This window comes from Pinus tabuliformis, chromosome 2_2, assembly GCF_031772625.1.
Source record: "Pinus tabuliformis cultivar Carrire ecotype Pingquan chromosome 2_2, CPIR1, whole genome shotgun sequence".
NCBI lineage: Eukaryota > Viridiplantae > Streptophyta > Pinopsida > Pinales > Pinaceae > Pinus > Pinus tabuliformis.
In genome coordinates, this window is record NC_142300.1 from 457,741,806 (window position 1) to 457,753,438 (window position 11,633).

Sequence of the window (11,633 nt, forward strand, 5' to 3'; positions counted from 1 at the left end):
AGATTTCTATTTGTTTTTATAATTTATGTCGATTGGTAAATGGATATGTATGCTGTAGAATAATAGAAGTGGATACCGTATACATCGTATATTTTTTAGTCCTGCATGCATAGTAGAAATATTCTCAAGTCTGTTAATTATAACTATATAAAATTTTCTTTGTACATGTATGAAAAATAGGTCATGTAACCATTGTTTATATATGACTTTCTTTATGCATGAAAGTACTACAATATGCAAAAACTGGAAGAAGTATTCAAATAAATTCTGCATAAAAGATCATATGAGATACGTATAATATTTGTGAATTTAGTATTGTTTATGTAGACATAAGAATCATAGGAAAAAATATGGTAGATGCACACTTAGATTTCATTCTCTTTGATGTGTATATGTGTCTTAAAGAGGAAAGAATGGATTCAACTAGTTGAGAGGACTAACTATAGATATTAGGGAGTATATGATTAATATTGAAGAACTTTAGATCAAGGCAACATATGAGTCTATTCTTAGCTTCTTATTAATCTTATATTTTCCATGTAACAAATAATATCGATATTGGTAGTTGGAGGAAAAGATGCATGAAAAAGATATATAGTTGGTTAAAAAAGTAACTAAGAGGAGTCTATTATAATCATATATAGTTTAACATTTTTCTCTATGAGACATAAATAAGAAGAGAGTTAAATTATCAAGTAAGGAAACACGGAATAAGAAATAATTTGATGTAAATTCATAAAATTTAAAGTATGTATATGTGTCCCATTTTCATTAATGGAAATTCATTTTAAGCGGTCAAGAAATGAGAACTTAAACCAAAAAAATGTCATAGAGAAAGTAACAACTGAGGTGAGTAAATCGATAGTAGGTTAGAGTCGTTCCCTAGCTAGGAGGGGGTTATACAAAAAAAATCACAAGACTATACATTCCATAAACACATAAAACTCTATCGATAAATCCATAGTGCGTAATTTAAGTAGATACATTCACAACAATGAATTTTCCTTGTTGGTCAGTAGAAGTAAAAGAAGTTTGCCATGAACTGAGTATATAAACTACAATTAAACTATTATTTATTCAGCTAATTTCTACCATAAAAAAAATCAAATATTTCATAGAACCATAATTGGGACAAACCTTCATTTTAGGAAGAAAGTAAGAATCAGAGTCCAATATGTCTCATATTAAGAGAATGAAATAATTTAAAATCGTTTAAGCAAGAACTTCCATGTTATGATAGGAAAAACACAAATTTCGGCAAAGTCAAAATGATTTTATGGTCGAGTCTCACCACTAATTACAAGTAAAACATTTTAAGCTTAAAGTTAACAAAATAGAATACCTCCTACAATGGGTTCCATTGCAAAATTAAACGTAATGAGATGATACATTATCTACAAGATAAAGTAAACATGTTGCAATGTGTTGACCTCTAGCATACACAATTCAAAAGAATAATTACTCTAGCATTGTGAAACTAGAAACCTAATGCTTATGTGCTTAACACGTCGCTTATGCATGATGTTCATACCTGTAATGACCCAAAACAAGAAGAGGTTAGAACTAGGTTGAGAATATATATATGTGTGTGTGTGTGTGTGTGTGTGTGTGTGTGTGTGTGTGTGTGTGTGCACGAAAAAGAAAAAAAATGAACGTTTGTAGTGTGTAAGTAAGATATACATTATATATATAACCTGAGCATTAGGATGATTGTTCCTCTCGTCTCAAGACCTACATAATAACAGAAGATAAGTGAGTGTTAGCCAAGTCATAAGCATAGTTGATAAAGAAATACAACCAAACAAAATGAAATTTCTTTGGCAATATTTGATAGACCCATGAAAGCAATAACACGAAAGAAATATTTTACTGCAACCCTTATGATTATAATGTCAATAACAAAGTCATCACCCCCATCATGACAAGTTACCCTCACCTGAAGTGAAAAGAGGGTTTGAGAAATAATGGTATTCATTCCAACGAATGGAGAGAATAGTGTAAGAAATTGGAGAGGAGGAAATAACATGCACATGAAATCATGCTTAATAGGAGATATGTCCATCTTACACTTTCCATAAGGGTTAACCCTTAACAAAGAAAATAAAATTTATAGCCCAATCCAATTAGAGTGCTCAAATTCAAATATCAAATTCTAACTCGAGACTTTGGCAACAGAGACTGGGGTTTACATCATTCCTCCAAAAAGGGAAAAGGAGTGATTTCGTATCCACCCTGGTTTAGAGAATATTAGTATCCTTGTATAAGGAAAGGCATATAAATATCTTAAATAAAATCCAGAAACATCAGGAACAAAGAGGATTAGGAGTAGTCAAGAAAACTCTAAGTGTTAATTTAAAAACCATCCTTTAAAGAAGAATAAAGGAAATTGTCACCTAGACAGATGGTCGTAGCCACGCGAGGGTGATTCTTTAAAAACCCTAATAAAGAAACCACGCATGGAGTTTACGTGCAGATATAGGTGGGCTAAATGAAAGAGAAGAGAAAAATTAAACCCACGAAATTACCTGTGCTCATTGGAGACAAAACAAGTTATCCTTGATAAAAAATTTGAAATCAAATTAAGGGTTGTAAGATATAAGTCGTAGTCTATGAACTCACAATACAATTTGGGAATGAATTTACTAGATGGGTCACTACACTCTAAAAAGTTAACCTTTGTGGAAGGAGGAGGAAACCCCAAACGAAGGATACCCCAGACTCAAACATGTAGTCTTAGCCACCAGGGGGTCATGATTCTTTTATGAATCTCACCATGAAATTAGCGATACAAGTCTCGATCTGCAATACACACAAATATAGTTAAAGACAGTGGTAAAATAGAAAACGAAAAAGGGCAAGAAATACGAGAAAATATAGAAGAAATAGTAGACCTCATGTCGATGTGAGCCTCGTATTTTCTCCTTGAGATGACCTTGACAACGAAAGTTATAAGTGTAAGAAAGGCCAAATGGACATATAAAAATGAAACAAATGCAGTGATGTCTTAGAACCCTAGAGCGACACTCTGTTGACTGCCAAAAGAAAAAGAAAGTTGAATGTACAAAATGCCACTAGAGTAAATTGTTAGGGTTGCTCAAAACAAAATCTCAGCCGTTGGGTGTACCCCATTTGATCCCCATAATTGAATGAATAAGTACCATGTTAGACATGAAGCACATGGGAAGAGCCATGTGGATCACATTGGAAGTGACAAGTGTAATTGTACACTAGTATTAAACCCTAAGAAATTCCATTATTCCACATATACACTATTATCGAAGAGCGCAAGTAATAAAAGACTAGAACAAAGTCAACAAGGATATTGATTTGAATCATAGCTAGACCTAGACGTGTCCTATGATATGCGTTAGAGACAAAGTTTGAGTGTCAACTCATATGTGTGACATGGGTTATCAATCCCAAAGAAGTACTTTGGTTAAGATGAAATAATATATTTATACCATCTAGCTCAATAAAATGAAGATGAAACCATTAAATAAAGATAAGGTATTTTACCTATATAATCCACAGAAGAAAAAAAGATAGCACTAGTAACTAGACATTGCCTAAAACAAGAAAACAACAAAAACGACGTGGAAGAGAGCTACATGACAATCTCTCCCTTGTGCTAACATTTAGATGTTTACACTCATTGATAACCATTACAACATCTCCTCTATGCTAAACTATAAAGGTTAAGCCTATGATACTTTCAATACAATTTTACACTTTGAATCTAAATGAAACTAGTTTTTGGCCTTTTAGGTGTTAGGGTGTGGTAGAGGACCTCCATTCTTATTTTTTGGAAGATTATGAATTTCTTCAAAATGCATGCTCTATATACTATTATTACTCAAAATGTTCAAAATTTGAGATTGGACTCACTACAATCTTTCCAAAAGATCAAAGATTATGAATTTCTTGAAATTGCATTCCTTATATGTTATTATTACTTGAAATGTTTGAAAGTGAAGATTTATTGTTCCCTTCGAAATACATTATAATTAATAAATTAAACTAATTTACTTGAGAATAATTCTAAAATAATTTAGATGATTTATAAATTATTTGAAATTGCATAAAAAAAATAACTATTTTTTTTTACCAGCTGGTTCACGGACCCTGGTCAGTTGATCCGCTACTCCAGGTTCGAGAAATCTGGGTGGACCCCACCCGAAGGGGGTCCACCCCTCGGTCACCACAGACCTAACCCCAAGAGCTTTCGGGTTTCGACCCTGTGACCTCCCATTGGCGAGGCCCCGACTTGACCGATTGAGCTAACCCTTGGGGCTCTAAAAAACAAATAACTATTATAATAACATGAAATCATTAACTAAATAAAATATATATTGAAAAAACATATATAATGAGTAAAGATAAATACCAAAAATTAAAAAAATTACATAATAAACTACAATATTAGTAAGATTTATACCCTTATACATTTCCACATCTTATTATGAATATGGAGATTGATTCTTTATCCGCACATTTTATGAATATGGAGATTGATTCTTTATCCACACATTTTTAACTTTTGAGATGAATATTACCCACGTGTTTGGAAGACAATAAATTTATCACATATTACTCTGTAATAGTTTTACTTGGACATAATTTCTTTATTATTTGTGTTTAATTTAGTTATTCTTGTATCATTTCATCATACTTCTTTATCACTGGTATTTATTAAATTTAATTTCAAATATTAAAAGAAAAAGTAAAGTATAGAAAATATAATTTTTCATAATTATTAAATTATAAATATTACAAAAATATAATTTTATAATAAAAATATAAATTGTAAACAAAAGAAATGAAAATAAAAGTAAGTTATTTTACATTACTCTTGGTAGTCACTAATTTGTTATCTCTTAGATCAACAACTCGACACCAATATTGATGCATGTTGTGAAGCATTTGACCAATGTACTTGGCTAGATCTAAATACAAAGGAAAAATACTAGGTTTTAGCATAAATTAGTAGATGTTGCTACTCAAGCATCCCTTAGCTTAGTGAATTCAGCCAAAGGAGTTGGAGGTAGTTGGAAAAGGTAGGGTGCCAATTTGTATGATGTTGTAACTCTGAAATCTTGGGGTTTAACTCTCAGAGAAATTTTTTCAGTTGTCAAGTGCCTATATGATATAGAGAATAATTTCACCAATGTCATACAAATTATCAGTCTAGCTCGATTTTTTATTTTTCAAAACCATAATGTTACAAACCATGTGGGTATTAAACACCCTTTTTCCCTAGGTTTTGATCTACACTAAGAAAAGATGGGGTTTCCATCGTAGGATTCTCCTTGCATCTATGATGAGGATATTACCCCAAATTAGATGAATTTTATGGTGTTTGTGATACCAATCTCACGGAGATGTTTCTGCCTATAGTCCAAAGGCACATATTTGGTATCTTCATTCCATGTTAGAATATAGGACTAGCTCGGAATCGCCGTTGGTTATTTTTGGCTCCTTGATGGAGGTAGGTACCTTCAAGACAAGAAATGACTACATGAGTACGTCATATCCATGGAAGAACTAGTTTATTTAGTCTCAATATTACAAGGGATAGCCAAAGGTTAGGGTGCATCCACATATTCCCAACCTAAATACTTCAAGGATCCCATAAAGCTAGGGCTTTCACCTCAAAACCCCAAATACCTCTTAGGGTCAGAATTTGTTGTAGATCAGGCCGAAGACACTCCTCTTGAAGTGGATGATCTTGTAGCCAACTTGGCTTCTGCATATTATAGATGATCATGCTTATTTTTCGATTTAATGGATTTTTTCCTTCGATCTCTGTGCTTCAAGACTAGGTGAATCAAAATTGCTCTCCACTTACAAAATTGTAATTTACTCGAAAGAATCATTCTAGTATTTTTCAGAAATGTAGCAGACCATTAGAAAGTGTTTGAACAAGGTTTTTGGTTTTGATGAGAAGTTGGGCTTTCATTTCAAACATGGTTTCCAAATTTTAGTCCTCTCTCTATGACATATATGGCCACTCCAGGCTAGGAAAGGATACCAAACCTATCCATTAATTTTCTTCTACTGGACATCTTAGTCAAATCCATTAAAACAAACAATGAAATGCTTGAGAAGGGAATTTCCACATTTGCACACATATGTGTGGAACTATATCTCACTAAAGGGTTTCCAAATAAAACCCTCCTTAAGTACATGGATAGAGTTTATTTGCAGTCAATGGACTATGAGAACACTACCTTTCGACGTAGGAGATGTCAATAGCATGGTCACCTTCAGAGTCTCTATCTTTTTCCTCAAAGAACTTCTCCCCACCTAAATCTAAGGAAAAATAATCTCGGTTGGCAACAACCAAATGAAACAAAAGGAACTAGGAATCCTACCAAGTCACTTCTAGTAAATCCGCTCAACAACATATAGAGTCAGTCAATTCGTCAATTGCAGAAGTCCTAAGCTCGACTAAAAACATAAGATACTTGGACATAATTTCAGATTCCTTGAAGAGCAAGCACAAATGTTCCCATGAATCATATCACGCGGTTAATGATAAGGAAGCAAAAAATATTAAAGAACTCCTAGTCATGGAAGTGTCACAAGGAAATGCAATCTTTGTACCTCATTCATCTATTCTTGATAACTCTTTGGAATAGATTGATATCCATAAAGGAAACAAAAAACCTATGATAAATTATAGGTAGTAGGTGATCCATGAAAGATGAGATGATATAGTTTGTTATTTTGAGGTAATACAAATGAGCTTACAAAAAATAAGTCATTTTAATTAGTATGTTATTTTTCTATGAAACAAAAAAATTATTTAGATTTTCAATATTTTCAAAGAAAAAATTGAAAGAGAAAAATATTTTGATAAATATGTATATTTAGGAACATTTGTAAAAGGAAAAGGGTATACACATTAAAACTTTCAATATTTTTATTATTATATCTTAATTTATGTTTTCAATTTTTGAAAATGTGAAACTTAAAATTTGTTGGAAACATTAAGATTAAAAAGGTAGGCTAAAAAACACCTTACATGAATATATGAGAACCAATTTTATAATTAATTCTATTTTTCCATTATATTTAATTAAACTAGCATGTCAAAAATAAATACAAAATTTCAAAATAATTTTAATTAAATTACAATTGTGAACATTAAAAATATTAAAATAAGAAAATCAATTCACAATAATAATTAAAAATATTTTAATAATATATTTTTATTTTCTATATATATGTTTATTAGGTAATGTGAGAGGTGACAAGTTTTATTTGTAAGTTGAGTAACATCCAAAGGCATATAAATCATCAAAATTACTAGATTAGGTTTTGAATTAGTGACATTTCCATTATATAGTGATTTAGCTTAATAAGACATATAAATCATCAAAATTGCTAGATTAAATTTTGAATTAGTGCCATTTTCAATATAGTGATTTAGCCTGATAAATTGTAGCCATCTATTCTATTCCTCATAATCTACTTTATTTCAAATTTTTAATTGAAATAAAATTTCTAAGTCTATATAAAAATTAAATAACATTTTAATTAATATGCAATTCCATCATTTAAAAAATAGAGATTATTCCTCATAATCTACTTTATTTCTACTTTATTTCAAATTTTTAATTGAAATAAAATTTCTGAGTATATAAAAATTAAATAGCATTTTAATTAACATACAATTCCATCATTTAAAATATAGAGATTATAAATATTAGAATAAAAAAGTTAGAACATGCAAACATAAGGCTTATCATAATTTTGAACTTACATATTTTACACTCGTACTATGGTGATGGTGATTATTATTTGTTTTTTAGAAAGTAAAAATTTAAATCACAACTTTTTAATATTTTGTTTCAATCATCAAAATATTTTACACTTGTACAATGGTGATGGTGATTATTATTTGATATTCAGACAGTAAAAATTTAATAAAAAAAAATGCTCCCTATAAATTTGTAAACCAAACTTAAAACCAATATAAAAGAATTACATTCCTCACGCATATATGAGTATACACATATAGGAATATTAAGAAGATTTGGCCTCTCAAAGTTAGGGTTTGTAATTTGAATTAAAAAACACATTGTACCATGATGATGAATAACTAAAACCAATACCATTTATTTGACCTTGAAAAGTTAAGAGAATCATTAGAACTCTTTAATATTTTATATTTCTTAATTAAACAAAAGGGAGAGAAGGTCTCCAAAATCACTGTATTTTGCGGCCCAAACTCAAAACCAACATAAATTAGATTATGTCCAACATATATGAGTATTAAGAGGATTTGGCGTGTGAAATTTAGGGTTGGTAATTTGAATTGAAAGGCACTTTGTACGTTTCTACAATTAGAACTTATAGTCAAGGAGGTTTTGAAAATTTAGGTTTGGTAATTTGAATTGAAAGGCACTTTGTACGTTTCTACAGTTAGAACTTATAGCCAAGTAGGCTTTGAAATCAGAGAGGTGCACAGTATGTGAAATGCCAGGGCTGATGTTCAAACGAATTTCACATTGAGCAACTCTATTACAACGACGGCAAGGAGGCCGGGTACGGCGAAAACACAGCAGAAGGAAACAGGCACCTTGGAAAGCAGATGGAAGCGGCAATCCCGTATTGGACTGCGGTGCAGTACTAAAATATATACAATACATGGCAACCAAACATACCTTTACATTAGGGTTCGAACTGGTTGAACCACTTCTTGCAATCATAGACAGAGCAGAAAGCCTGCAAACAAGTCACCGCCAAAAGTATCGCTGCAGCTACCAGAGAAAGGAATTTCCACGACCCAAATATGTGTTTGTTCAGAAACTCCACCACAACAACATTCCATTTTCTGTTATAATGCTTGTTAATGTCCTTTATAACCTTGTCCAGATACGTAACTTTTGTGAGACGAACGCACTTACCCATGCTGTTCCACAGACTGGCAACATCTCCTTCGCTTTGGAGGTGGTTTGAAATAATTCCGCTCTCTTTCAGCAATCTAACATCTTCTTCGCTGTCGATCATCCCGTTCATGAAATCGGTGTATCGTGTGAAAACCAGCGCACCTGGAGCCGCAGAAGCTTCAAATGCCACCAGATTTCTCAGGATTACCTCCGCGTTGGCATCCAACCTTACTTTGGGGAGGTAAAGCGTGGCAGTCTTCTCATCAAATTGTATTGTGGTGAGGTCGCCGTCGGTAGGAACGAATTTGAATCCCGCATAATATAAATCTGCCACAGACGGAATAGCTAGTTCATCTCTCGTGGGCGGTATAAAATTAACAGAGGATTCTTTGCCCTTCTCCTCTATTTCTCCGTCTCCTCCGTCCTCCTCAGATTTGATTTCATCTTTATCGACAAAAACACCCGAGGGTTTCTTCAAGGCGCTGAGAACGGGTATATTCTCAATAATAGAAAAAAGACGTGAGAGCAACCCTGTCACAAATTTAATCGGACCTACCATAATAGAGGAGAGAGTCTCCCAAAGCAAACTGAAGGCCTGTGTAACTCTTGACACGACCTCGGTATCAGGCGCATCGTTTCCTTCCTCGGTTAAACTTGGACTCTGATTGCTGGAAACAGGGACGACAGCGTAATACAGCACCTCGAGCACGTGCCTTTTTTCGTTTATATGGAGCTTTGAATCTTCAGGCAACTTGAAGATGAAAGGCGATAATTCTTGGCACACAAGCCGCAGCAGGCTGGATAGCCTCTCCTCTGCCTTGGCTTTAGAGCCCAACTGCAACTCCAAAACTGTTTGCAAAAGAAAGAGCGGCAATTGATTTTCCAGCACCATGAGATCTCTGAAAATGGAGTTGTGGGTAGAACCGGTGCCAGTCGGATGTAAGACTCGTCCCAGATCCTTCACGTCCACGTCAGAGCTTTTGTCGGCATGTCTGACATAAAACTGCAAACACTCGAGAAGAAAGGCGGCGTCCAGGGCCATGATCCATGCCAAGGTTTCCTCATTATAGTCGATGAACTTGTGATAGCAGCTCCGGATTTGCCAATCGTGCTTCCTAAATTCCTCCACAGCAACAGCTTCAAACTTGCGGCCGTTGATTCTTTTCTGAAATCTACGAGCGGCTGCCAGTTTGTAGCGCTCCATATGGTGGAGCTCTGATCGGCAGTGGTGATAGGGGCCGATAGAAACGGATTGAGGTGTGTACGCTTCGGGCTTCAGTGCCAATAACTCTTTGGGCACATTAAACACGGACGCACAGAACTCGTCCTCGTCTTCTTGATCTTCTTGCAGTATATCCAGGCTTTTCTTGATCTGAATAACCCAATCATTCTCATCGACCCTCACTTGAACGGTAGTGTTGGATTCCATGTTTCGAAGTCGGAGTAAGTAACCTATAATAAACGAAATGAGAAAACTAGAAAATATACCTCCGAGAGAGTTGAGGGACTGCGCGGCATTATATGGAACTCATCTGGTAGATAAATACAGAGGATGGAGGCCTTAGCCCGTAAGGCATCGTTTCCCCTGATCTTACAAAGTATCTTCACGTGTGTCCTTGCCTACGACAGTCACCTGGACTTTGTTGCCAGGGTAGTGTACCAAAAGGTGCTGCTTTTTTGCAACGGAGTCCTTCAATTATATACGGACACGTTATACCTACACCTACCCTATGGATTTTATGGTAATGCGTTAGCTGGAAGGTTTTATCTTTTTATGTATATCGAGCTAAAATCAGTGAAATTACTATTACAATGAATATTAATTCATATCTGACTTAAAAAAAATACAATAATTAAACAATAATTATAATGACGAATGAATTTTTTCCTGCCAAGGGAGTCAAATTTATTTGTATCTGCTTTTTTCTTAATTTAAAATTAAATTAAAATCATTGCCATGGAGAATCTGTCAGTTTCACAATTTCTTTTATAATTACTACCTTTATTTTCTATTGAGCCGTTAGATAATTAATTATTAGAATGATATGATAAACTTAACCTAATATTATATATTTTTCTTCGTAACTTTGATAATATTATTTTATAGTTAATTTTTCTGAAAAATAAAAAATATTTTATAATTAATATTATATTTTAATCTATTCTATATAATATTATATTTATACATAAGGTGGTTTTATTATATTTATACATTTAGAAGGTGTCTTCTTTTAAAATTAGTCAACTTAGTTTTTTTCTTCGTAAATTTGTTAATATTATTTTATAATTAATTTTTTCCGGGAAGGTAAAAATATTTTTATAAATTATTAATATTTTTAATCTATTCAATATAATATTTATATTGTAAGGCGTTTCTCTTTGAAATGAATTGCCCCAGCCGCCGCCGTGTCCTATTGTTGACCGTGGATTTGTGGTGTTAGACGATTGAATGAAGTGTGATCGTTGATCCAACACTGATCCAAAACTGAACGATTAATGAGGAAGCGGGACAGACGCACCGCCAGCAAGCCATTCATTTCGCAGCTGACATGTGCTTGGCTCGCACTGCCAACAAGGGCTCTGCCTGGACTCGAGCTCTGAACCTCCGCCTCATGCGCAAAAAAAAGACCATCACGATGATGAAGTAGAAGAAATCCTCCCTCATAACGCTAGCGAGAAAAATGAAATCGGCATCTTTCCATCGAAAATGTTGTAATAATATTGATCTTGAAACAGGAG

At 33.5% G+C, this 11,633-nt stretch overlaps 1 pseudogene; it reads right to left on the reverse strand.

Annotated features, from left to right (window-relative positions):
- Positions 1-8,676: 8,676 nt before the first annotated feature.
- LOC149193249 (putative UPF0481 protein At3g02645 pseudogene) lies at positions 8,677-10,323 on the reverse strand (annotated as a pseudogene).
- Positions 10,324-11,633: the final 1,310 nt, after the last annotated feature.